The sequence below is a fragment of the Macrobrachium rosenbergii genome, chromosome 50 (assembly GCF_040412425.1).
Source record: "Macrobrachium rosenbergii isolate ZJJX-2024 chromosome 50, ASM4041242v1, whole genome shotgun sequence".
NCBI classification, from domain to species: Eukaryota; Metazoa; Arthropoda; class Malacostraca; order Decapoda; family Palaemonidae; genus Macrobrachium; species Macrobrachium rosenbergii.
In genome coordinates this window covers 13,020,001-13,047,959 of record NC_089790.1, presented here as the reverse complement: position 1 = coordinate 13,047,959, position 27,959 = coordinate 13,020,001, and the positions used below count along the sequence as shown (strand labels likewise).

General features: G+C 37.7%; 1 protein-coding gene across 2 annotated transcripts in view; it reads right to left on the bottom strand.

Moving 5' to 3' along the window:
* Window positions 1–27,959, bottom strand: part of LOC136832629 (uncharacterized) — a 128,442-nt gene that overhangs the window by 85,568 nt on the left and 14,915 nt on the right. For both annotated transcript variants that reach the window (XM_067093882.1, XM_067093883.1), the window contains exon 2: window positions 22,617–22,649. The gene's annotated coding sequence lies outside the window, so the exon portion shown is untranslated. The remainder of the gene's footprint in view (window positions 1–22,616; window positions 22,650–27,959) is intronic.

The following is a 27,959-nucleotide window of genomic DNA, read 5'->3' as shown; positions in this document are numbered from 1 at the left end:
ATTGCAGTCATGTTCCATTGCTATAAATTCATAATAAGAAGCGTAAACATGAACAATGAACACTTTCCGATATCACGACGGCTTCTGAGATACGTTTCCCTAACCATGGCGAAGAGATCAAGACGGGCTTGGCTGTCTAAGCGTCAGATCAAGAGTCAATGGATTTCCCTTCCCAAGAGATGATAAACCTCACTCTCAGAGAAAGCCACTGTTTAATCATTCCCTTATGAAGCATTTACTTTACTAATCAACACTCAGCCACGCAGAACAGAAGCCAAAGGCACGAGGCATCGAAATGACTGGTTAGCCTCTGGGCGAAACTGTTACTGTGCTAATAAAGCAGTACCGTGTACTGTAATTTCAGTTCTGCTTATTGACCGAACTGAATACAGAATTTAGGCCAAAGGCCAAGCAGCTGCAGTTGGACCAATGAGGTCATTCAGCGCTGAAACGGAAATTGACAGCAAAAGTCTGAAAGGTGTAATAGGAGGAAAACCTCGCAGTTGCACTATGAATCAATTGTTAGGAGAGGGTGGAGAGTAAGTTGGAAGAAGGAATATTAAAGGAGGCACAGTAAAAGGAACGAAAGGGGTTGCAGCTAGGGGCCGAAGGCACGCTGCAAAGAACCTTAAGTAACGCCAACAGTGCCCCGCACGAGGTGCACTGACGGCACTAACCCCCCACGGGGCAGTTCTCCTTAGTTTTCTATATTCTGATAATCTTCATACTTATTTTGTAAAGTCAAATCAATTAAGTTACGAAGACCCTTTTATTTCCACGACCCCTCTCCGTCAAAACAGGGAGGGAGAAAGGGGAAGTACAACAGAGAAAGAGCAGGGAATGGGGCATACCGATTCGCTGTAGTCATGGCCTTTTTTTCTTTCTCTCTTCCGTTCTCTTTGGGAGAGGGAGAGAGAAATGTCACTAAGAGAAACAGAGGGTGAGGGTCAGGGATAAAAATCATTCTTTTGAGAATAATAATAACTGACACCGAATCTAGGAAACCTATGCTTGCTTCCAATGGAGATATACAGTATACCGTATATATACTGGCTGAATATAAATCTTCATCACTGGAATCATGAATAAAAAAATAAAAAAAAGCATTTTATCGATGAGAGTTCGTCGGTCAGTCCATCAGGCAGTAGGTCATTCGGTAGATCAGTCGGTTAGTCCATCAGTCGGTCAGTCAGTCCATCAGTCAGTCGATCTGTCGGTCAGTCCGTCAGTCCATCAGTCGGTCGATCATTCGGTCAGTCCGTCGGTCCATCTGTCGGTCGGTAGGTCAGTCCGTATTTCTTTAAGCAGCATACCTTCACCTGCCTTTTCTAGTCTAGACACCGTGCGTACGTGCAAATGTAAATTTAGACAGACACATACGCACACAATATACCATTAAATAACAGGTGAAGATTTCACTTTCATTAAAGTTTGCGCTACTGAATGTTTAATTTGATATCTCTCTCTCTCTATTTAACTTAACACATGCAGCGCTGATTACCGAACATATGACTTATTGGTGATATTGTAAAATTCCAAATCTTAACATTCAAACCTTCAAAGAACACCAATAATTTCAGTGACTTGTCATAACTGCCGTCCTCCATGAAATCCGAACAGTTAATATTATTGTTGACAGCAGTATTAAATAACCACACCATTCACGACACAATAATGAAACACAACAAAAGAGACAGTTAAGATACTGAAAACAATGAACATAAAACAATACGCACACTATCGACGGCGGTTGTACCGCTATGTGACGCTGACGCAACTTGACTGAACACTATTCTCTAGAGTCTAGACCTTGGTACTAAGTATGCATTCCTCGGTCCTGCTGTCAACTCAACTAGCCTATCACCCCGTGCGGCGGTAGTGCCGACAGTGCACCTCATGCGGTGCACTGTAGGCATTACTTAAGGTTCTCTGCAGCGTGCCTCCGGTCCCAAGCTGCAATCCCTTTCGTCATTTTACGTACCTCCCTTCAATATTCCTTTCTCCCACCTTACTTTCCACCCTCTCCTAACAATTGATTCATAGTGCAATTGCGAGGTTTTCCTCCTGTTACACCTTTCAAACCTTTTACTGTCAATTTCCGTTTCAGCGCTGAATGACCTCATAGGTCCCAGCGCTTGGCCTCTGGCCTAAATTCTGTATTCAATTCAACTCAACTAGCTTTTCACGAGACGCGACGCAAAATTTAGATTCTGAGTGTCAGGCCTCGTCCCACGTCCAAGCCTGCTTCCGCGAGAAACCGCTTTCCTGGATTCTATTTCAGTCTTATTCTGGATTTCCTTTGCAAGGGGAAACAGTACGGCACATAGACTTCATTCGTGTTATTTTGACGATTAAATCGGAGCCCTAGTCTTTGCGCATCCTTTAATACTCCAGGTAAATACATAGCTATGCTTTAACTATACATTATCAATTGCGTAGGAATTGAACTGAACTGAATATAGAATTTAGGCCAAAGGCCAAACACTGGGACCTATGAGGTCATTCAGCGCTGAAACGGAAATTGACAGTAAAAGGTTTGAAAGGTGTAACAGGAGGAAAACCTCGCAGTTGCACTACGAATCAATTATTAGGAGAGGGTGGAGGACAGTAAGATGGAAGAAAGAGAATATGAAAGGAGGTAGAGCAAAAGAAACGAAAGGGGTTGCAGCTAGGGGCGAAGGAACGCTGCTAACAACCTTTAGCAATGCCTACAGTGCACCGCACGAGGTGCACTGACGGCACCACCACCGCCGCCCCACGGGGTCAATCGCGTAGGTGGCATGAAAACACCGACGTATTTCTAATACTCTTAAAAGTGGATTCCAGGATGATCTACTCTCACGGGGAGGAATTCGCAGAGTGCCAATAGGCTTCTCTAAGGAACACCAAATTTCAAGCGATCCTGAGGCGTTAGTTTTAAAGTTTGAATATGAAAAAGATTCCACTGGTTTACTTTCTGATTCTACTGATGGAAGTCAATTTATTGCTAAGTCGAAATTACTTCTGTAGTAGTAAAACACACACACACACACACACACACACACACACACACACACACACACATATAAATTTGTCTCTAAGATAAATATATATATATATATATATATATATGACCTCTTGAAATAAATTTGTCTCTAAGATAAAAGGAAAGACTCCCTGAACATGAATTACATATTTGAATTTGTGCTCAGTAATCAACGAGTTCTCATGACTAGAATATTTGTTCACTCACGAACATTCATATAAGTATGTATATATATATATATATATATATATATATATATATATATATATATATATATACATACAAACATATGTAATATTTATGTATATCATCGGTATGCGAGTTTATGAGTGAACAAATATTCCAACCATGAGAACTCGTTGATTACAGAGCATAAATTCAAATGTGTAATTCATGTTCAGGGATTCTTTTCTTTTACCTTAGAGACAAATTTATTTCAAGGGGTCATTTCAGCATCAGGTGAAGATGAATCATTTTACATACGAGTCCGAGAGAGTAAAAGCCAAATTCTTAAACCGAATCATTCCTTTGTTCAGAGCAAAGTCAGCAACAAACGGCACGGCGACCTTTCAACCGAGAGAAAGCAGCGATTCTCTAATGATGAAAATTAGCAGCGATCATTATTTATTTATAAGCTCTTCTTCAGATCGATTTAAGCAACAACTCTCGCTCTAACAGCTCTTTACAGAAAAACGATCGTTTATTTCGGGAAGCAGAAATAAAGTTTTTTTTCTATCAGGGGCAGAAAGTTTGCTCAATGCACACTGTTTAACGAAATATGCGCTGCGATAGCAACTTGAAAAAAAAAAAAAAAAACAGTGCTTCTGAACAAGCATCTGGTAACGTCAGTATTAAAGAACTCAAAACAAACGCAATGTGAACATTGATACAAAAAAATAAATAAATAAATAAATAAATAAATAAATAACAGGGAGAAATGCAGAAAGATGAAACCGGAAATTCTATCACTTATTACGAAGTAAGAGAAGACGCGGAAGTGGTTACTGTTTCATACGAAAGCGGCTATTCCTCGTACAGAATACAGAAACCCACGGAGGAAAAAGAGAAAAGCACAATGAAGGAATTGGAAGGGATCCATAAAAGGAATGTTGGAAAAACCACTGACCACTCCATAATGAATACTAATAGCTGAAGCGGATTTACGACCAGGAAAAAGCAGAACAGAATATAAATAAAAAATAATACTGTCCCACAACTTGTTAACAGCAGAAAGGAAAAGGAAAAGTGCAGAGGAAGTAAAGGACAACAATAAACAAGTAAAAAATGTGCCGAAATTTCTTCGGCGCAATCGAGTTTTCTGTACAGCGTAAAATCAGGGCCACCGAAAACATATCTATCTTTTGGGTGGTCTCGTTTTAATGCTGTATGAGCCGCGGCCCATGAAAATTTAACCACTGCAAGGTGGTGGCCTATCCTATATCTTTACCAGAAGCGTGATCGTGGCTAACTTTAACCTTAAATAAAATAAAAACTACTGTGGCTTGAGGGCTGCAATTTGGTATGTTTGATGATTGGAGGGCGAATGATCAACATACCAATTTGCGCCCTCTAGCCTCAGTAGTTTTGAAGATCTGAGGGCTGACGGACAGACAAAGCCGATACAACAGTTTTACAGAAAACTAAAAGCCGAATTGTTAAAGGAAACTGAAAAGGCTGTAGAAGCTAAAAAGATGACTAGGCTTAAGGTCACTGATGGGAGAGATGGACAGACGTTAGATGATTTAAAAAAGAGAGAGACAGTAATAATGATTAAACCACATTAAACATGCTGGAATTAAGAGGCAACGATTAACGACAGAGTGAGGACATGCCCTGTGAATCCTATGAGGAATAAGAGTGGAAAACAAAACATAAATTTGACTGCATAAGACTTCAGGGAATGAAAATTAAAAACATTGTGTAGGAACTAGAAATGTATGAAAAAGTAACATTATTCTTTAATAAAGGATGAACAAACATTAGAATAGATAAACTTTGCAAATGAACTTGACATAGGTGCCAACACATTGCACCAACTCAAATAGTATGCCCACGACTTAGAGCCGTGAACAGAAGCATCGAGGAACCAACGAGAAGAAAGCGAAGAAAGAAAAGCCGCGGTATTGCATTACGGTCGTAAACAAAAACAAAAGCTGCCATCGTTGCGCAACACGCCATAAAAAAGTATAGCCCCCCGTAATGGAGCTTTCAGCTGGCGACGGCTGTTGTGGTTTTGGAAGGAAGAGGCCTCGCACATGACGGGGAATTCGGAAGGGGAAAGATGACTGTTGCGTAAGCGCGACGGCAAAATAATTAACATTTACCTGTCTTAGTGAGAGGACATTTGTAGGGAAATGAAAGGGGGAAAGAAATGCTGGTATGCTAATACTTGTGGAATATACATAAAATTAATGATGAATTACATTTGCATATATATACAAGCATATATAAATGTATATGTATATACATATATGTATATATATATATATATATAATATATATATATATATATATATATATATATATATATATATATATATATATATATATATATATATATATATATATATATATATATATATATATATATATATATATATATATAGAGATATATAGAGAGAGAGAGAGAGAGAGAGAGAGAGAGAGAGAGAAAATTAACCTAAATCACTGATAGTTACATGCAATTTAATACCGAAACACGTTAGCTCCAGACTTGCAATGTTCAGTAACTACATACACCAGGAAAAAAGGGACAAAATAATTTATTCATCCTTTACATAATCTCGACATGACGTAATGATTCAAGGTTGGACGAAAACGACAAAATAGAAAGGAGCAGAAAGGAAGGTTATCTCATAAACCCATTACTTCATAATCGTTTTGGCATTTTCTCACGGTTTTGCCGTTACTGGTTTTACACTTTCGATCTAACCTTTTCCACGGCTCCAGTGATGACTGTTACCCTGAGTATGTTGGTCAGGTTTTTTTTTTTTACAGACTTTCTGTAATTTCTATCATTAAAATATCTTAAAACAGGATCAGTGACTGGTTAAGGAATCCAGGATCAGTGACTGGTTAAGGAAACCAAGAACAGCGGTTACAGTAAGCTACTTCTCCGACATCTATAAACCAATCATGACTTGCACATTCAGACCACATAACAAACCTGGCTAATTTCACACACAAAGTACTACAGATGCAGTCTGGATGATAACGATACCTGTCTTCGGAGCAACTTTATACCAATTTTGAGTAGTCAGAAATATTTAGTGGGTTACTTTCCATGGAAGGAGTTGAGTAAACTGCCTGTTTACCAGAGGAAGCGGCGATGAACACTTGACTAAAAATACACACAAACACACCCACACACACACACACAGAGAAGCTGGTTCGTTCATGAATTTCCAGATTAGAATCTGGGCCACTTGCCTTGACCACCTGAAAGGATGCAAGAACGTACTGACCTCAAGAACAGATATTGATGAGAGCAGAAGATCAGAGGAGGGGCCCAGCAGAAACATCAGAAGCAGACAGTAGCTGAGGAAAGAATCAGCTGAGTTAACAAAACACTATACATTTATGCAGGAAACGAGGTGATGATACTAAATTGCCTCGCAGTATGGGAAAACTTTATCCTTCGAGGCAGGGAGCGGTGTACAGCGCCTCCTAGCAGATAAAGGCCAGAGTAACAACAGAATAACAAGCCAAGAATGAATGATGCACTCTTTCTCTGCCTGGCTCGTTAAGAGTACAGAATTTTTAAAATTTTCCCTTTCCGATGCTGAATCAAGCGTCTCTGCAGTAAATAAATCCATTAAGAGATGATCTCAAATTCATTTGTCAGTCAAGGGTCATCCGAGGAAACCGTTCACATATGCATGGGAAAAAGATTTGATCAGCAACGACAGAGATTTCCAGAGAAGACAAAAATAAAAACATTTCCAAGCAAACTTTAAGAAACGTTCAATTTGGTTAACCTGAACCGTTTTCAACGGCGGTTCTAAGACAAAAAAGAACTGACCTCACTTCAGGGAACTTAGAAATCATCCAAGAGTACACGACGTAGTTTCCGAAGCATTCCTTGCTAGTGATCTGTCCTTCTTGGTAGCAACAGGAAAAAGGTAAAAACTCGGTAACATTAGTGCCGGAGGTCAAGGGATGTCATGATCTTTCGAGTCCACTTGGAAACAACGCAAAGATAAAGGGTTTTGGCAGTGACCTAGATAAGCGGGAAATCCTTTCAGTGGGGCATGAAGGTCCTGGGAAGGACCAAAGAAGAGTGACTAAGGACATGCAGGATTCCCAAACCCTTCACTTTAGAAATGATGAGCTGATGATGAATCCGTGATTAAAAGCAGCAGCCAAAAATAGCTTTAGAAAACCGTGCGAATGGAAGATTACTTTCACCTGACACGAGAAAGGCTCCAAGAATTTTCAGGAAGGAAGAGAAACACTAGAACTCAGTGCTAAAATTTGGATTCTCTCTCTCTCTCTCTCTCTCTCTGTCTGTCTCTCTGTCTCTCTCTCTCTCTCTCTCTCTCTGTATGTATATATATATATATATATATATATATATATATATATATATGTATATATATGTGTGTGTGTGTGTGTGTGATTATAATCACTTTTGTGCGTGATTAATTTACCACACATTACCACAGGTGAAAAATATGAGACGGGCTGTAGGTCCTGACCGGTTTCGACTTTATTTCCAAGCCACTGACGAAATAAATAGCTTAGAAATAAAGTCTCTTATTTTTCACCTGTGGTAATGTGATATTCATTTATAAGTTTTTTTCATTCATTTACACAATTACATTTATAAGATTCATCGCCAGGAGACAACTAATATGGTTCAATTGTGAGTACACTTTTTTCTTTTCCCTGGGAGAAAGATAAAACTAGTCACTTCGCAGAAAGCGATTGCGCAAAAGTAACGTAATAACTACAAAATAATAATCAGCATAAAACCGACCTCTTTCAAGAAATGTACGCACAGACTAACAAACATCCACACCTGCGCTCAACACACCAAACTTATAAAAAAGTGACCTTGATAATTACCTTTTTGTCATTGTCGTAAAGTCAACGAAACTCATTTTAATAACGCTTGCATTCAGGGGTCGTTACGCTTGGACATGTCCTTTTACTTTCAAAAGTTTCTTTTAAATGTACAACAGCAGACATGAATAATACAAGTAAAAAAATGCACCGAAGTTTCTTCGGCGCAGTCGAGTTTTCTGTGCAGCCGCTACAGCGTATAATCAAGGCCAACGAAAATAGATCTATCTTTCGGTTGTCTCGGTATAACGCTGTATGAGCCGCAGGCCATGAAACTTTAACCACGGGACGGTGGTGTCCTGTCCTACAGTATATCGTTGCAAGAAGCACGATTATGGCCAACTCTAACCTTAAATAAAATAAAAACTACTGAGCCTAGAGGGCTGCGATTTGGTATGTTTGATGATTGGAGGGTGGATGATCAACATATCAATTTGCAGCCCTCTAGGCTCAGTAGTTTTTAAGATCTGAGGGCGGACAGAAAAAAGTGCGGTCGGACAGACAAAGCCGGCACGACAGTTTTCTCTTACAGAAAACTAAAAGTGAGAGAGAGAGAGAGAGAGAGAGAGAGAGAGAGAGAGAGAGAGAGAGAGAGAGAGAGAGAGAGAGAGAGAACGACTGATTATCCTCAGTCATACAATAACTAGGTTATCAGCCCATTTCCCGTGTTTGCAACGAAACTGTAAAATATGCGAGGTATGTGTAAATGGGATTATGTCACGACGGCAAGTACAAAACACAGAGATTGCAAAGCATAATGAACGCATTGTGTGACGGAGAAAAAGAACTGTTCATTAAGGTATTATGTGAAGTAACAAAGCAATGAAAGTGTCAAACCGCTGCGGGGAAGTGGCGAGAGGTCGAATAAACAACCACTTGTACGAGGAAAAAGTTAAGTATATCTTAGTTTTACCAGACCACTGAGCTGATTAACAGCTCTCCTAGGGCTGGCCCGAAGGATGAGACTTATTTTACGTGGCTAAGAACCAATTGGTTACTTAGCAACGGGACCTACAGCTTATTGTGGAATCCGAACCACATTATAGCCACAAATGCACTTCTATCACCAGAAATAAATTCCTCCAATTCTTCATTAGCCGGCCGGAGACTCGAACTCGGGCCTAGCGAGTGCTAGCCCACAACTCTAACGACTCGCCCAACGAGGAACTACTTGAGGAGACGTGGGGAGCACGTAAGAAGACTAAAGTACCTGGGAATGTCTGTGATGCCGGAATATTTATGTATGACGTCAGAGGAATAAAAACTGCAGAGGGAACTTCTAACGCGAGTTTAAAGAAGCTATGAAGAGTGCCAAAACTTGGGTATGAAACGAACCCCGTCCCCTCAATGAAACAGAAATTACAATAAAGAAAATGATATCGCATTTCTTCACGAGGATTTGGATAACTTGCTTGCCAAGCCTGAACTGCCGACCCTTTTCAGTTTCGACTTTCGAGTTATTTATTCATATAACATTTAAAAGATAGGGGAAAAAGAAGATTTGGATGATAAGAGGCTAAGGTGACGACCAAAATTCTAAATGTCATGAGAGGTCATTAGGAATAATGTGTGAGGTTAAACACAAACAATCCATCTCAGTATAAAAACAGTCCATCTCAGTATAAAATACGAGATCTTGATGATGATAGAGACACAGATATTCCCGAGGAATCGAGTAAGGATGAAAAGACCCAAACCTGCGCAGGCGCAGTACTAGAAATATAGTAGTTTCCAAGCCTTTAGCCTACAACCTTATGTAATACTTACGGGGAAAAGCCACAAAACCCGACATTATGAAACTGTGTTGACAAAATGAAGTTGCACAGCCTGATTGGCAAACACAAAATAGCAACGTGGGGGGGGAGAGGGAAGAGGAACCGTTAAAAATAGTTACAGCTATTACAAACTATTCATTAAGCTCAGTTAGATCTAGACAACTGCGCTCGACAGGCTGAAATGGCACGGGAAGGGCGAGCGAGTGTGTTTGGGCTTCCTGAAGGTCTGAAAGTTTTGGAACACAAGGTCAAACACGTAGGGGGCAGAGATTACGGCACGCGGCGGGATTTACGAGAGAAACTATACATATATATATATATCTCATGAGCATTAAAGTCTAGACAAAGAAATCGGAAATCTTTCGCGAAGTGGGTCCAAAAGCAAACGAAGTACAGTCCTCCACGACCCAGGTGAACTCTCGCTTCTGATTCCAGTCATTATCCCGAGAGAAACGAGCAATTTTCGCCGCAGACTTTCAGCACAGCACAGTCTTTCTCCAATTCTCGGAATGCGGCGATTTCCTTCCTTTTCCCCGATGACATCGATCACGGATGCACGAATTCTTCAACTGGTTACAGGCTGGATGAGGAACACACGCATAGCGCGAGCCCTTATGTACTAGAGGTCAGGCGGTTCAGAGAAACAGAGATTAGCGAAAGCGTCATTCTGAATTGTACTGAAACGCTTCAATAATAATAATAATAATAATAATAATAATAATAATAATAATAATAATAAAGTAATAAAATGCATGTATACTTTCAGTTTTTCGCCAACTTGTAAGCTGGCCTCTTCACAGCCTGAGATGGCTGAAGGCCCAAAGACCAGGCTGAAATAGCAATATACATGCATACTACTACGACTTTATTTTCCATTTAAGATCACGAGAAAGTGATAATAATAATAATAATAATAATAATAATAATAATAATAATAATAATAATAATAATAATAATAAAAGCTTCTTTCAGTTTTCTTCTGAAGATGGAAAGAGAAACCCACAAGATTCCTGCGTATAACTTGAGCACTGTGTATGTAAACATTTACAATAAACAAGTTACACACAGGAATCTTGTGGGTTTCTTCCAATTAATAATAATAATAATAATAATAATAATAATAATAATAATAATAGTAAAATGAACGTCGAGATATCGACGATCGAGAGAAAACGTACTCCAGTGCATGACTTGACTCTCAGCCTGACCCGGAGAGTATTTTGGGATGTGCTGAATTTCAGGCGATCAAACGCAGGCAGGGAAAGAAGAGCGAGGGAGTCACGCCGCCGCCTCACAACTGATCGTGGCGAGCGCGGGGAAGAACGTGATCGTTTCTCACTTTATCTCTTCTGAGGGGAATTTCTGGGAACTTCGCTACTCAGCGAAAGGTCTCTGATAATGATGATGATGATGTGATGGAAGTATTACTGTGGCATTTACGTTGGTGATGGTAATACAGGCATTTACAGTGGTAGCAATTCCTCGAATAGCCAATATGACAGTGGAGCTTCTCGATTTCCTAACACTCTCCGGTACTCCCATCGCCAGAAGCTTTAGAATTCAGAAGAGAAATCAAAGAAAAAAGCATAAATCATAAATAGACGATGAAACTACATTACAACGATAAAAATGGATGCATCCCAGCGCCAGTAAAAGGTATCCTAATTCGACAGACATAAGAACATATGAGTCGATATAAACCGATTTCTTGTTGATAGCACTGTGGACTTACGTGTACTAGGTGTATGGGTTCGATCCCTACCACGAGAGGAAAAGGTTTCTTCAATTGTTACTCATCTGGATTCAAAGGCTTGGAGTGATATGCATATCTAAAATGGTTATTAATAAAACGTTCCCATGTACAAATATATTTTCACGCTTTTTTTCCTAGACTAAGAATGGCAACAAGAAGCGTTACACGTTTGGTTTTAAGAAAGTATTCAAGCGGTGAAGTCGCTGGCACCATGCTGCACCTCATGAGAGTTCAGTCTGATGTTCGGAGACAATTGGGATTTCTGTCGAGATAACCCATCCAAGTACTGAACTGACTCAATGTTGTTCAACTTAACAGATTTTCCTCTGAGAACATTCTCAGCAAATCTTTGGGAATGAGGGCAGGCCGAGAGCAATTACTAGCCCTGGCAAATGTAAGGGGACTGCCGATATAAAATATCTTGTATTCCAACATACAGAATCTATAATAATATAATCCGAGTGGATCTTGTTTGTCCTTCCCCCAGGTGAGAGGAGGGGAGACATGACACAGCCACCCACCCCCTGCAAACCAGTTTGTCCGCCCTGGGTGGGGGCGGGATAGGTAGGGGATCGGGAGGGTAGGGGAGACAGCAGCGCCGGGTTCCAGCGCGCGTTGCGTGAGGTTTTTTAAGCTCGCATCTACATAATATAATTTATTTTCACTGCCTATATTATCTAAGGGAGAAAACTCGACTAATGACAAAACGTTGCCTATTTTCTAAGATGGAAATCAGTGAAATTTGAATAAGCACAACCCACACAATTTGGTTTGAAAACAATGGGCGCTCTCTCAGTGATACTATACCTTTCACGTACTGTTACAATACTCTTTTTTTTCTCAGTTCGGTTCCCATTGCTCCTGTTCTCTCGCGGCCAGTATCTATTAGCAATTACCAGTGCAACATGTAATTCCTCAAGCTATTAATTTTTCTATTTCCTCTACAGTAATCACATCAGCTCTCTTCGACCTTAAGCTAGGCTTTAACGACACTGGTTCCTTATTTGTTGGCAGTTTCTTTCGTTCTTTCCAATTCCTGTTATAGCAGATTTTAGAAAAATATCTTTATGTTCCATTAATGTCTTCTCTTATTGTCTGCGATCTCGTAGTTTCCGTTTGGAATGTATTCAAGTTCCCAGGCTGGACAGATATTCGGGTATTAAGAGAAATTCGCCTGTGAATTACAAACGAGGCAAAAGACGCCATCTTAATTCGGCCAGTAGAGCCGACACTTTGCCGGTGGCTGCAGAAAGAAAGACGAGACGTTTTTAAACGAACGGGAAGCGCCCCATACTAATCTAAAAGGATTTTATCTAACTCAACTCTGCAATCCAAAACACCTGTCAAGTCTTGATGTCAATAAAGAAATTATAACAGGATCATAATAATAATAATTAAGTATCGGCAATGCTGTGTACAATGAAGTGCTGACTCTGAAATCGTTTCAATTGCACATCGATTTGGAGTGATCTAACCAATCAGTATAGTGGCTGCTAAAGTACCCTGCGCAAAATACAAAATACATAAACACAATTATAACAAAAGGAAATCATAAAATAAATGAGTGGCTCTAATCGAAATTGTTTATACTCCAATGCTGCAAATTATGGATTATTACAAATCAGATATTCAAAACTTGATAATTTGATTCTGACAATGGGACAAACAGTGTATTCAATTCAACTAACGATCTCACGATATTGCAACAGCACTTTGATAAACGAATTTCTCTTTTTGAAGTTATTGCTGTGGCAAAACGTGTTATGAAACTATTTTCACACAACGAGAATGACCTTTGAATCAAATATATATATATATATATATATATATATATATATATATATATATATATATATATATATATATATATATATATATATATATATATATATATATTAACTTTATCACATACACAGTTGTTCTGTGCATTAGTAGAATTATTAAAGGACCTCATTCAAACTGCATGGTATCTAATGGAGTATTTATTCAGGAAGTTACAAGCTTTCTTGGACAAACAGTCCACATTATCAAGTATCCGTATAATCACTGTACGGATACTTGATAACGTGGACTGTTTGTCCAAAAAAGCTTGTAACTTTTTCTGAATAAATACTCCATTAGATACCATCCAGTTTGAATGAGGTCCTTTTAGTTATATATATATATATATATATATATATATATATATATATATATATATATATATATATATATATATATATATATATATATATATATATATGCATACATATATGTATATATATGTATGTATATATATATACTGTATATATATATATGTATATATATATATATATATATATATATATATATATATATATATCAGCCGTCGTTCCCAAACAATTCGGTGGTTCGAGTCCACCTGGTGACGGATCGATAGCTTTCTTACCTAACTTATCCTGTACTTCGCCTCTTCTCTCATCTCACACTGTCATAACCTTGCCTTCTCCCAGCACTACACTTGTTCCAACATCAAACACTAAAGAGGACAGCGCTCCCCCTTGTCTGAGACCCTCTGTTATACCAAAACCAGTCAATCCCTTACTTTCATTATAGGAGCTTCTGATCGCATTGTCTTCTGCACCATACCGTCTCATCTCTCTCTGTATCTTATCTATAAATAAGCTTGATCTAAGTCTATGCGCACCAAATATATCTTTCTGCCTTTACCGTTTACTCTAACACTTCTTTCTTTCTTCCACTAAATCCTAAGCTGAAAACTCTTATTATGGACAACAGACTATAAACCCGAGAGGGCCGGATAAGGAAAATCAGCTTGCAAGTTATAGGAAAAGGTTATAAATAAATAGAGGGAACAGAAAAATAAGACTGATACACCTGGAATTCAAGAGACTTCAGCTAAGAGCAAGAATGCATTTGATCCTCGCTTGAATATTTGGAAATCATAAGTATCCACAACTCCACTCGGCAAACTATTCTACATTTTCGTTTTAGCCAAGATGAAACTCCTAGGAAACTGAGTAGTATTGAACTTGACGCTAGAATTATTCCGCAACAAATAACTGCTCGACAAAAACACACTCTCCCTCGGCTGAGCTCACAATGTTCTTCTTATAAAGACAAATTCTCCAGTAAATGCAGGTATAATTGGACTTGACATTCACAACAATGACAACTATCCAGGTATATCGAGATCCCTCAAATATTTATTCTGATCCAAACCTGGGAATTAAACTTCACTTTTCTTCAGATCGCATTTAGTCATGCATCTAGGATCACTGTACTGCACAGTGCACAGATCTGCTAGGAAGCGTGATGACTGTGTCTTCTCTTGTTCACTGCTTGGAGTCTAAGGAAGAGAGCAACAGCGAGTTATAAAAATCGTGCCGTAAAATAATCAACTTCTCCAATGCGTTCTTCAGGTACATTAATTCTGAAATATCTCATCCCAACTATCGCTCGCAGTGGTCAGTCCGTTGTACTGTAGATATGGAATATAGAATTTTTTTTTTTTTCCAAGGCCAAGCGCTGGGACCTATGAGGTCATTCAGCGCCGAAAGAGAAACGATAGTAGAAAGGTTTAAAGATGTAACAGGAGGAAAACCTCAAAGCAGTTGCACTAGAAACAATTGTTAGAGAAGGTGGAAAGTCAGATGGAAGAACGAGAATATGAACAGAGGCACAGTAAAAGGAATAACAGGGGTTGCAGCTAGGTGCCGAAGGGACGCCGCAAGAACCTTAAGTAATGCCTACAGTGCACCGCATGAGGTGCACTGAAGGCACTACCTCCCTACGGGGGTCCGTTGTAGAAAGGGAAAATATTCGCTGCCATCACTGTGTACATGAAGATGACGTCAGACCGCACGTGACGCGCCTAACGGACAATGGGCATTCCGAAGGAGGAACAGACGACTTAACCCACGAACGCTGCCCATACCCAAGACATTTCTTCATTTGACAGATGAAAGTTTGAATGGTTACGAGTAAATCTGATAAGACATCATTCGCCGATATTTAACGTGTACCTAACTCTTGGGCTGTTAGAGAAACCATTGTATTTAATTCGGTTTTTTCTTTTACGATGGAATTGTAAATATAAATTTTTCACCCCCCTTACCAATTAAACTGTTACTTTATACCATAAATCATGACGAGAGCGACAAACTGGGTCGAGACATCGAAAATTAAAAAAAATAAAAAAAGAGAGAAAAAAAAAGCCGAGGCTTTCACACAAAACTGGAATAACTAACCTAGCCTACGCAACAGTTCTACAGATATCGCAGACCAGCATCTGCAGTGAGAGCTTATAAAAGGCAGGAACTCGAACCACAACATCTATTAGAGTAGAGCTACGATGCCACACTTCTCCCTCTCACAGTGTTTCTTTAGAACCTACAACTTAAGTCTCCCGAACGGGTTCAACACACAAGTATTCTCCTAAAACCCAATACCAATATCTTGAGAAATGCCATCGCAAACAGATATTAATATATTTCTTACCCTAGGGTTGTCTTCCAGGGGGTAGAAGATCGGTATTTAACATCTAGTATGTACCTGTTTGGAGTAAGTAAGACATCAGTTCCTCTTAGAACTATGGAACAACAAACTAATAATTGCCTTTGGGCAATGGCTCGTCCTGGCATAAGGCCTGCTAAATCTACACCAACCAGAGCTATGAGAATGCCATTCAAATGTAAACAAAAGGAGGTATCAATACCGATGACTCAATATTTGTGTCTGTTTTTTATTCGAAGGAAACCAGATTCCAATGCATGTCGACAATAAAATATTAATCTCAAGTTTTTCATTGACCATATAAAATATCCATGACGTTCGCCAAACAAAAATGAGATGAGCAAATTTTTCATTCATATGGATCAAGAAAAATTAGTTTCCTTTATTTCAACTGATCTGACTTTTTCCTTCATATATAAAAACCGCAAAGTCTGGAACGCCTCAATACCTATACAGCTTCAAGCCTTCATTTCGCTCCCATTCCATTTAGCACTACGTCTTCCATTCAACCTTAATTTCACTTCTGACACTATTATAACCTATATAAATTCTCTGCGGGTCCTCTGTCGTGTGGTACAAGTTCTCCTACGAACTTTCGTTATGTAGTTCAGTGGGTCACCGCCAGAGGGATTCAGAAAGCAGTTTCACTTTCACTACATAACTTTCCTTGTGGGCCACGCAGGGAAGATGGCGCCACGGGAACGGGTCATAACTCCCAGCTGGTTCGGACCTGTTTCTTGTTACGTCTTTTTAACACCCCTTATCGATTCCCAGAATATTCTTTTTTTCTCCTGAGAGAGAGAGAGAGAGAGAGAGAGAGAGAGAGAGAGAGAGAGAGAGACGTCGCCTGGTGCTTCATGTAATGAAACGTCAGCTTTTGGGAGCAGAATCAACAGTTTTCGATTTGCGTGGCTTCATGGCTCAATTTCTATAGTACCAAGCTTCGGAATTCTCTCTCAATTTCCGTTTTCCTCGATACTTTGATCCTCCGTCTTTTGGAGAGCGGTTTATTACTTCCTCTATAGTTATACCCTTTCTTTTCCAATGTTCCTTTCTTTTTCTGGTTTTCATTGGTCATGGGCTAAATACGGTACCAGCCTCTCGAATCCTGCATCATAGCATTTCTCTATATATATGTACCTACATGCAAACACACACACACATTGTGTATATATATATATAAATGTATATATACCATATATATATATAGTATATATTACTAAAAGGACCTCATTCAAACTGGATGGTATCTAATGGAGTATTTATTCAGAAAAAGTTACAAACTTTCTTGGACAAACAGTCCGCATTATCAAGTACCCGTTAGTAACCTCATTCAAACTGGATGGTATCCAGTTTGAATGAGGTCCTTTAGTAATTCTACTAATGCACAGAACAATTGTGTATGTGATAAAGTTAATATATATTATATATATATATATATATATATATATATATATATATATATATATATATATATATATATATATATATATATATAATACCAGGTGAAATACAATTGTAAGCATGAATATATAAGCATCACTATTTCTAAAAAAAAAAATACAAAAACAATAAACCCAGTTCTGTCTTATTTTCATAATAATAAGAGGAAAAGGCTGCCCGAGTCTTTATTACTCCTCTGAGATATTCCTGATTGAATTCATACATGGAGGTCCATGTGTGCTACACGTACGCCTAAATAAACGTATTGTATATTAGTATACATAAGGTGTGTGCATATACAATCATACTGTATCATTTGAGGTTGAGCTCCATCCGCTTATCAGGATATCCGGTCGATGGCCAGTTTCTCTTCACGGAACAAAAGAAATTTCCTTTTCTGATAAGAAGAAGATTGGACCCACCGTATGCAAAGCATTCTTCCAACACGTGAGAGAGAGAGAGAGAGAGAGAGAGAGAGAGAGAGAGAGAGAGAGAGAGAGAGAATTCCGACGAACGCTGTCAACAAGCTCTATCCCTAACGCGTAATGTTGCTTAGAGAGAAATTTGACAAATTAATAAAAAAAAAAACGATTTATTTACTGATATATTCGAACTCAAGCGTCATTCATCTCAGTTATTTGTCCCTCTGCAGGATACGGGTAACGGCAACGCCATCATGACATAACCAACCAGAAGATACGACAGCGGAAAAGATCCTTTCTCTTTCTATCGGTTAGGAAATGACTGCCTGCCTACTCACCCATTCCATACCCATCACCACATTCTTAGTCAAAGGATTCGTTTTATACACTCTCTCTCTCTCTGCTCATACACATACACAAGTACTCTGTGTGTATATATATATATATATATATATATATATATATATATATATATATATATATATATATATATATATATATACATATATACACATACTATATATATATATGTATATATATATATATATATATATATATATATATATATATATATATATATGTCTCTCTCTCTCTCTACATATATATCTATATCTATAATTCCTGTCCTTAATTCTACTGACATTATTCTCGTAGTACTTTACACTTATCAGCACACTAACATACATGGGCAAAAATAAAAAACTCTTTACACGATGTTTTCATTTTTTTATTAATTACTCAAAGCCTAACTCCGCCTCATGTGTCAGGGACAAGGACTGCCTTATATATATATATATATATATATATATATATATATATATATATATATATATATATATATATATATATATATATATATATATATATATATATATATATTTTCCTATTTATATTTGTTAGTTTATATATACTATATTTTATTTTACTATATAAGGTTGGTCCAATAGTTTATAATTTTAATATATATTGTTTTTATAATGTATAATTTTAAGTATAAAAATTTTCTTTTTTATTTTTATTTCCTTCCACTTATTTTTTTTTACTCATTTTAGAAGCCCTTGGTCCAATAGTTTGTAATTTTAATATATATTGTTTTTTTAATGTATAATTTTAACAAGTATAAAAAATTTTCAGTTTGACTTTTATGCTAATTATGTTTTTTTATCATTTTATACACTTGAAGATGTAATTATATATAGAATTATAAATGTTGGGAAATAAATATGTACAAGAAGAGCAATTCTTAATTGTCCATCAGCATATATGTTGTATATATATACACTATATATATATATATATATATATATATATATATATATATATATATATATATATATATATATATATATATATATATATATATATATATATATATATATATATATATATATATATATATATATATATATATATATATATATAAACTTACTCGGAAAAATACTACATCTAACAAATACTGCATGCCCTAAGACGAAGCTTGCTTCCGCGAGAGGAACAGGGTACAGTGTCAAAGTGCTCTGAAGGGAAAGTGAATATAAATTACTTTATGGTCCATTCAACAGGAAATGACGAGGAAATGAAGTGATGGCTTGGAGTTCGTAGTATTTCCTACTAAATGAAAGGATGAGTTTATTTGTTTGCACATAAACGCACACGGACGAGCGCTATCAATCAATCCTTCCCTTTACAAGTTCCCCTGCCCTCAATCTTATCTGTTTCCCAAGCAGAGTTATGAAAGTCCTCTTCTCTTCATTCTTCACACGGGTATTTCCATCAGTCAAGTCACTTTCCCAGCACAGTTCCAAACCTTTGTTCAGAAAATACATTTCAGCAGGTAAAGAACGAGCCCACAGAAAAACATTTCTGTGCATGAACAGTAATATACTTCTAGCGAATGCAAAACCACATTTCTAACCACTCACAAACACATTATATATAGAAAACCACACACATATATATATATATATATATATATATATATATATATATATATATATATATATATATATATATATATATATATATATATATATATATATATATATATATGTATATATATATATATGTGTGTGTGTGTATTCATGGCCATACGAATCCGTTTGAATATTCGGTAATTCTGACCTTCCCGCTAAAATCTGGAATTTTCTGAATGCCTTTTTGTATCCGCAGTTGAGGCCTGTGATTACCCAGTCCTCTGACCTGCCCTCCCGAAGATACCCCCACCATAACTAGATGCATAATAAGAACAACTCTTCAACTCGATGCTCAGTGTGGAGGCTTAATATAACATTAGCCAAGAACATCTTGGTACTGTGTACCTTTTTACAACCGGTATGAGGCCAGTCGGGACCAATATCCCCCCCCCGGCCAAAATTCCCTTCCCCAACCCCCATATTTCACTGGGAGAGTACCCCAAGAAATCACTTTGCTTTTGTTACAATGCAGGGAAAACAGAAACAGAATATCCTTGCTTGTATGCAGCAACCATATATATTAAAGTCTTCCTGCGCCTCTGTAGGCTCATAGGGCAGGCGCTGATCTCCTGTTTCTTAGGCCGACAGCCAGTGAGGAACAGGTCCCAATACCTACGACACGTTATATATGCCTTGGAATTTCGAGTTTGTATACAGAATGTCACACAATTCTTTGAAAATTCTGAGGGAAGATTCCAATTGTTTAACAGGTGACAGAAGCACCCGCCGCACTCCTTAAGGATAACGTGCCATAAACCTTGCATGTTTGATCGGAGGAAAAAGTACAAATAAAATCTAAAAAGTACACAGGACATAACCCAACCACGAGAAGCTACTTTAATACACAGAGTTCCCTTTGAACATTCTACCGGCGAAGAAAGATCTGCTGTATAATCTTACCGCATTACGTGAATTATTTTTGAGCTGCTGTGAGACAAGCCTACCAAATTTCCTCTAGCATCGTCCCTCTCGTTGCTGTAATGTACACACACACACACACACACACACACACACACACACACACACACTAGCAGCCTGGAACTAAAAGTCTTACTTTTATCGGCTTCGGGGCAGGAGGCCTGACATAAAACAATCATTTTGAGAACAGTTTCCATCATGTGGCTGTTTATGATATTTCACGTAAATCATTCTAACGGTAAAGTGAATTTGATATTCATGGGTTTGTTGTGGCCAAATATCTGATAATGTGAAAATATCAACCACAAATTAGCGGCGAAACTAGCACACATTGCGAAGTATTACAAGCACAGCATTCAGCTATCATGGTGACATGTACTTATTAAAATTCTTAGGGCAGAACTTGAATTTTGCTGGAATATGCACGGTAGAGTCGTAACCAACTTATACTGTAGTTCTGGTGATAGCACAGTGGGTCAAGTCACTATCATCTTAGTTTCTCACCATAATAAGCAGTTTTGATTCTTGTACATTGTACATGGTAAGAGTGCGTATAGTGTATATAACTTTTTTTAGCTGTAAGCTTTTGTACATGGTAAGAGCGCGTATACTGTATATAACTTTTTTTAGCTGTAAGCTAGTGTACATGGTAAGAGTGCGTATATTGTACATAAGTTTCTTTAGCTGTAAGCTACTGTACATTGTAAGAGTGCTTATACTGTATATAATTTTCTTTAGCTGTAAGGTATCCCAAAGTTAAAATTAATTCGATTTTATTACGTTATTCGCACCTTAACATTAAGACATACATACTACATATACATTCATATATATATATATATATATATATATATATATATATATATATATATATATATATATATATATATATATATATATATATATATATATATATTACAGTACATAAAATTTATATAATATATCGACCTTTATAAACAATTCCTGTACATAATTTTTTTATTTTAACAATTACAAGTTATCTTTTTTAGGTAAAAAAAAAAAAAAAAAAAAAAAAAATTCTTCCAGCATCGGTAGCCCTGCTTTCAGTCCCACCAGTATATAGGACGAAATCAATCGATCGATCGACTTGCTCTGAAATCCACCTCCGAGCTATAAATAAAGGAGGGGCCGAAGCGAAGGGTTTTCGGCGAACGCCTAATTCGTAAGTTACGCCCAAACTACCGGAGCGTTGTCTCCACAAACCCCCGGCCACAACCTCCGCGCTCTGATTCCACAGGTGGGCGGTTGAAATAACAAGTCATTAACGGCTGCTGCTACTTTGACCGTGTTGCGGCACCTCACAAACACGAGCACGCAGATAAGAGAGAGAGAGAGAGAGAGAGAGAGAGAGAGAGAGAGAGAGAGAGAGAGAGAGAGAGAGAGACTGACATGGGTCTAAATCTAGAAACGAGGGCTTGCTACCAAATGAATTCATTCGTTCAGTGACTTACAAAGTAATACAAACTGGAATTTCGCCGTGTCATTCGTATCTTCAAACACGCGTTCCTGACTCATCTATGAGTGTCAACTTCAAATAAAATGGATAATTAGAATGACTGGGTTAATTTATGTATACGCTACGATGCTGAACGACGTCATCAGAACGTAACGGTTGTGACAAAAAAAAAAAAAGTATTTCTGAAATCACACAGCTAAAACTGAACCATGTGGTTATGGTTTACGCATGCGTGCAAAAATGCGTTACAAAAATCAATGTAATCAACTTACGTCACTTTACGAGCATCATGCGAGTCAACTCATCTGAAACAAATAGAGAAAAAAATGTCAGTAAGCGTTACTGTAGATGATAAGGAAACCACAATAACCAGAGCTTCCGAGAAATTTCGATGACGCTGCTACCCAGAACAGAGTACATTATATTAGTAAAGGTAATAAAGACAATCCTCTGGATATTGGGAATCTTGAGAATGTATACTTTTCGGGAAGCATCAGATGTTAGTCTGTCGCAAGTTCTGAAAAAAAAATAAATAAATAAATAAAAAATAAGAGTTGTGTCAGAAGGTCTGACCACAGTAAAGAAACCTGGTGAGAATCTGCTAATCTAGAAATCTGTAAAGACTTGGTCCCCTTAGGGTGGTAGTACCGTCAGTGCACCTCACGTGGTGCACTGTAGGCATTACTTAAGGGTCTCTGCAGCGTCCCTTCCATGGCCCCTAGTTGCAACCTCTTTCATTCCATTTACTGTACCTCCAGTCACATTCTCTCTTTCTTCCATCTGACTTTCCACCCTCTTCTAACAATTGAGGTTTTCCTCCTGTTACATCTTTCAAACCTTCTAACTGTCAATTTCCGTGTCAGCGCTGAATGACCTCATAGGTCCCTAGCGCTTGGCCTTTGGCCTAAACTCTACAGTATATTCTATTTTAATCTGTAAAGACTTGGTCCACGTGTGATCTTCCTCAGAACATGTGAGTTACGAATCCCTGACACAAACTTGCTGAAATACACAACAGCATCACCTACATGCAATCAAAACGAAAGCACTTTCATAATCGCATGATTCATATAATAAACATTCCAGTACTTCATTTTCAGTTTATCAGATAATTTTCCCATTGAGGATCAGAGCAACAGTTTGTGAGTTATGTCGCCATATTCAGAGGGGAAACTTAAAAAAAAAAATCAGCCAGTTCCTCTACTAAGAGTGAAGATATTAATGCAGAAAACAAACATGTAAATTATCACTAGGACATGTCTGCACTTTGACAAACAATTATTCTGTACATTTAAAACGCATATACGTTTGCAACAGTCATTTTGCAAGAGGTTCTGTGGCTCTGTAAATGTTGCTACAACAATTAGGCCAATGGAATTTCAAGTGGTCACAGAGTAATGAGCATACTTCGCTGAAGAGAATATTACTTCAGAGAACGAAAGGCACTGACCACACAATCTCTGTCACAGATCCTGTTACCGCCAGTCTGAATTTCCGGTAGGATTTGTTGGGAAGCCCAACATTTCAAGCTCTCACAGCTCTGAACACGAACCCGAACCAGGAGGATTTCCTTTTCCAAGGAGTTCAGACAAACTTTCGAATGACCTGTCTCAGGAAATAACGACGGCGTCGCTTGGAACAGCGATGTCCAGCTGATACAATAAACAAGTAAAACATGCGCCGAAGTTTCCTCGGCGCAATCGAGTTTTCTGCACAGTATATAATGCTGTATGAAACTCTCAGCCACGGCCCATAAAACTTTGAGCCGTGGCCCATGAAACTTTCACCCACGGCCCGGTGGTGGCCTGTGTTGTTGGAACGTATAGCGGTGCCAGACGCACGATCATGGCTAAATTTAACCTTAAATAAAATCAGAACTACTGAGGCTAGAAGGCTGCAATTTGGTATGTTTGATGATTGGTGGGTGGATGATCAACATATCAATTTGCAGCCCTCTAGCCTCAGGAGTTTAAAGATCTGAGGGCGGACCGACAGACAAACAGCCATCTCAGCCGTTTACTTTTACAGAAACTAAAAAACTCACACACCGAACAAGGAAAGCTTCTATGAAAGACCGCCGGGTTTCTTATAGAACTGAAATCAAATAAAAATGTCAAAGGAAGAATCAAAAACAAATGACACCTCTTGTCCCTACCACTTCATTGACGAGGCGGGAGAACTAGTTTTCCGAAACTCACCTACACCTACGAACAAGGGGGTGGTGTTGCAATTGGCACTGACCCAACTTGCCTACCTGCTACCATATTCATTCTCCAGCCTTTCTCAATCTCCTTCGACGACTCTCCCAAATCCTCTTGTGTCCGCCCCAATAACCTGGGCCAACCTAAATGGTCTGATCTGTGGTAGAACCTGTCAGTTTTATGCTGATCTGATTTTCTTGCCATCAGATAATAGAAAATCATTCTCGCGTCTTATGCAAATACGCGACCTTAAAGAAGTCCTTATTAAGCATTCAAGTACGAGAAACCATTATATATATATATATATATATATATATATATATATATATATATATATATATATATATATAAACATATATAATATATATATATATATATATATAACATATAATATATATAAACATATATAATATACTGAATATATATGTATATATATGTGTGTGTGTGTGTGCGTGTAAGGAGAGAGAGAGAGAGAGAGAGAGAGAGAGAGAGAGAGAGAGAGAGAGAGAGAGAGAGAGAGAGAGAGAGAGAAATTTCTCTGAAACAAGATTCCTCTAAGGACTTAACTCCAGAATGAATTCAATAAGAGGAAAGAGGAAGAGGACAACACAGCCAAGAAGAGCCAGGATGTACACGGAAGGAGAAGCAACTGATTCACGAAATAAATAAATTATTTCACGGGATTGTTTACTTTTTTGTTTTCCAGTCATTACTGTTTAAAGTAAATGTCATTACTTTCGCTCTCCTTTGAATCTATACCACACTTACACTCAGGCATATATATATATATATATATATATATATATATATATATATATATATATATATATATATATATATATATATATATATATATATATATATATATATACACACAGCCTTGTTGTCTAGTGCTAATGACACTTGCATCATCTGCGATAGGACCCGGGCTCGCCGACTCGATTAGGCTGTAGGCAGGGCTTCTAACAACCTCACCCCGAGACACTTTTAAGATCAGAATGGCTGAACCTTAATGCATTGTCGCTGAGCATTTCGAGTGGTGTATGACACAGCAAATGTCGTGGAAGCTTGCTACACTCAATAGGCTTATCTTTGACTTGGCACTTGCAGGAGGATGAAGCTAGCAAAGACTGTTTTCGTGTTCTTCTTTCGAGTCCAGTCACTTAACTGACACACACATATATATATATATATATATATATATATATATATATATATATATATATATATATATAATATATAATATATATATATATAATTGTATATATATATATACATACCTTATAACTTCGTTGGTGAGTCGGTTGAGCTTCAGACTGTCACTCGATGGCCCGGAGTTCAATTCCCGGGGCCGGCTGATGAAGAGTTAGAGGAATTTATTCCTGGTGATAGAAATTCATTTCTCGCTATAATGTGGTTCGGATTCCACAATAAGCTGTAGGTCCCGCTGCTAAGTAACTAATTGGTTCTTAGCCACGTAAAATAAGTCTAATCCTTCTTTAACTGCTGAACGATGGGTGGAACCTGTGCAGTCTTTCAAGAAAAGTTCATCAGCAGCTCGTCGGAATGCCCAAAACACATTGCGTATTCAATCTCGTGCTTCCTCGACAATAGTCTAATGCCCTCTTCCCTTCCAGTAGCCTACGTATTCAACTCATCCTATCTAACACCTAACGCTCCCAAATTACAACTATATAATATTTATATTTATAAATATAAATATATATATTCATATGTATATATATATATACATATATATCTTTGGGACATAAATCTAAACTGACATTGTTGAACTATCACCTCGGTTCACGAAGCATGTCTCCTGCCCTCGACAGCTTTCCTCTGTAACATTAGATTCCCACTGACGAACTACAGCAGGTCGAAATGATAATGGAAAAACGGATAATAATTAATAAATAAAAAAATACTTTGAAACGTGAAGGGCAAACGCGCTACATACAGCAAAACGAAATGGCGACTGCAGCCATAAGCGAAACACAAAACATTTGCAATGTCCGAAAGAAAATCTTGAAACAAAAAGCCGGACTGATGCAGCGTTGCCAACGTTGGACTGCGCTTCATCAAGCGTGCAGAGAAAATGAAGCATTTGTACCCCAAATACACACATTATACCTTGGCACCGCTGCTACTCCAGGATCCACTGGAGGTGTCTAGAAAACGCCTGGCTTCGTTCCAGAGAGAGAGAGAGAGAGAGAGAGAGAGAGAGAGAGAGAGAGAGAGAGTCACTCCGAGCCATTGTGGGTCTAACGCCCCATCCTGTAACACTTCTATCGGGCAACCTTCCCCCCTCCCCCCACCGTCCCTGACCCAATAGCAGAGCCACCAACCCCAGTGGGGCCCTCTACCCAGGCTTAAGGATGGCACATGGCATCCTGTTGATTAAAGAGACGCCCTAAATTACCTGGGCTCTTTCCTTTTCAGTCGAGTCCGCAGAAACGATTTTCTCACATGCACAAGAAATCGGGAAATAAATTATTTTTGCTATCACCTTGAAAATTATCATTATTATTATTATATTATTATTATTGGTGTTCTCTTACCGTTTATTTTATTTATATGAAATAAAAGATTGTTGTTACATTTCGGTAATCAATGAAAACTAATTTCCATGTTTTGTTAAATGCCCTTGAACACAGATAGTTAGGCCTATTGACAAGACACACAAAAATGATTGCCCAGACGAAAAACTTGAAACACAATAAAATAAACAAACGATAAGAATGTCGATCCAGCTTTCGAAGAAAACCGACTAAACTGATCAAAATGGCAACTGGAAACAAAAAAATAAAGAAAACTACAAAAAAATATGAAACACTTTTACCAAAAAAAAAAGTAACGTAAAGTGTCTCTCCGAGCAGAAAAATATCTCCCTTAAAAATAAAATAAAATTACGTCGATCTCTTCAAAAGTTTCAGTGAAGACAATTTTAAAAGTAAATTTAGATAAGTAACAAAACATAAAAGATTATATATAATATTTATATATATATATATATATATATATATATATATATATATATATATATATATATATATATATATATATATATATATATATGAATGAACAATTTCATCATCACTGTGATTCATATACAAGCATTAAGCTACAAATGTCCCTTAATATCCAATTCGCTCTGCCTCGTAAATAGTATATTTTCATTCTCATATGTTAACTGAAAGGGTATTTATTTAGTTGATAATAAGTTCGTCGTCTCATGGGCTCGAACCACGGAAGACGAGAACTCAGGATTACAGTGACGCGCATTAAACCACACGGCCATCAAGTGAGCTATAAGTTGTAGCTTAATGCATATATATATAATATATATATACTGTTTATATATATTATATATATGTACATGTATATATTATATATATACACAAATACATATAT